The following is a 1,966-nucleotide window of genomic DNA, read 5'->3' on the forward strand; positions in this document are numbered from 1 at the left end:
GTGAGGAAGACCCCACACACAACACAGCCTGCAGTGAGGAAGACCCCCCACACAACACAGCCTGCAGTGAGGAAGACCCCACACACAGCACAGCCTGCAGAGAGGAAGACCCCGCACACAGCACAGCCTGCAGTGAGGAAGACCCTGCACACAGCACAGCCTGCAGTGAGGAAGACTCTGCACACAGCACAGCCTGCAGTGAGGAAGTCCCTGCACACAGCACAGCCTGCAGTGAGGAAGTCCCTGCACACAGCACAGCCTGCAGTGAGGAAGACGATGCACTGGGCACTAAGAGTGTATCTGTGATGCACTGCAGTGCAGTGGAGGAGGGGCAAGATGAAGAGATATGGAGGGACCCTGATAGCTCTTACCTGGCAAGGACATTTTCTCATAGTTAGAAGGCACCTCCTAAAACCGAGCAAGAACTGGTCGATATCTAAATAGGATAGTCTGAAGGAGGGTTGGAGAAGGGAGAAACTAGTTCCCAAGCTGCCATCTCTGTGAGGCTATGGGTGTTAGGAGAAGGGTAAGACAGAGATGTGGCCAGGTTCCTCTTCCACCTCGTGTGTGTGTGTGTGTGTGTGTGTGTGTGTGTGTGTGTGTGTATTTCTCTCTCTTTCTGTCTTTCTTTTGGCACAGAGTTCCTAAAACCCCTGGAATTTCTCAAGCAATTAAGACTAACAGGAGCATCTTTTATGGCAATCACAAGTCTTTGATGCATGTTCCTAACACAGAGCTCCTAAGTCCCTTGGAATTTCCTGGGTAGAAAACAGCCTTGCTTTTAATGAAGTGTCTCTGGGTGGGCTTCTGGATCAGGAGTGGTTACAAAGAAAACCTAAACAACAAACAAAAATCAAGAAGGCTACTAGGAGCCCAGAACTTGCATTAATGTCACATGCTTCAGGAAGGAAAGTTCTGAATTGAGTTCCTCTCCATCCTGGTTATATTGTGAGCCCAGCGATGTGGTTGGAAAGCCATCAGGCTGTGGACCGTGTGGCAGGCTAGGGAGGTACATCTAGAGAGGGCTTGGAAGCTCCACCCCCTCCCCACACACACACTCAGCCCCTCCCCCTACTCTGCATTCCTTCCTGCTGGTTACTTATGAGCTGTATTTGTCTACTCTAAACTGGTACCTCAGTAAGTACAGCTACTCTGATTCAAGTAGGATAAGCTATTCAGATCAATGAGATGAATGTCTTAGGAACCTTCCCTTGTGATCAAGTAGTACAGGGGGTGGCAGTACATTTAATATAATATAATCTCATTGCTCAGGAGATTGAAGCAAAAAGATCTTGAGTTTGAATATAGCCTGGGTTATATAGCAACACAAGACCTTATCTAAAAAAAAAAAAAATCTTAGATTTGATCAAGTTGAACAGGAGTGGGCACAGTGGGCACCCAACACTAGCAATGAGATCTAATGAGTGGGCAGTCTTGTAGGTCTGAACCTTCACCACAGAGGGCCTGCAGAATCTAATAAACTGTAAGACACACAGCTCGTATTAGAAAACTGGTCAGTGTGAGGGGGAGCCCAGATCTGGGGTCAGAAGCAGAGTAGACTGTAAGCTGAGGCAAGTGGGGAGTGCTTCCGGTGTCTCTCACATGATGCTCATCCTGACCCCACTAGCCTGACCTCACAGCCCACACACTGGGGCAGCTCAGAAGTCACTGTCTAGGGAAAAAGGAAAGATGCTGGCATTTCCTCTGAAAAGAAACTGCTCACGAGGAAAGCAGTGGCACACACTGGGACTTCTTATGGTTTTAGAAAAGGCCCTAGAGACAGGGCTGGGGTGCTTTACAGTCCCAAGCCCTTCACAGACTCCCCTTGCAGTCTCAGGCTGAACACATGGACTTGGAAGTTGTTCTTTCTGGGCACCTCACTGACATATTTCCTTGCCTTTAGTCCCACCACCACCACTACCATCACCTCCACCACCACCACCATTACCTCCACCACCACCACCAT

The sequence above is a fragment of the Grammomys surdaster genome, unplaced genomic scaffold (assembly GCF_004785775.1).
Source record: "Grammomys surdaster isolate TR1022 unplaced genomic scaffold, NIH_TR_1.0 554, whole genome shotgun sequence".
Taxonomy (NCBI): domain Eukaryota; kingdom Metazoa; phylum Chordata; class Mammalia; order Rodentia; family Muridae; genus Grammomys; species Grammomys surdaster.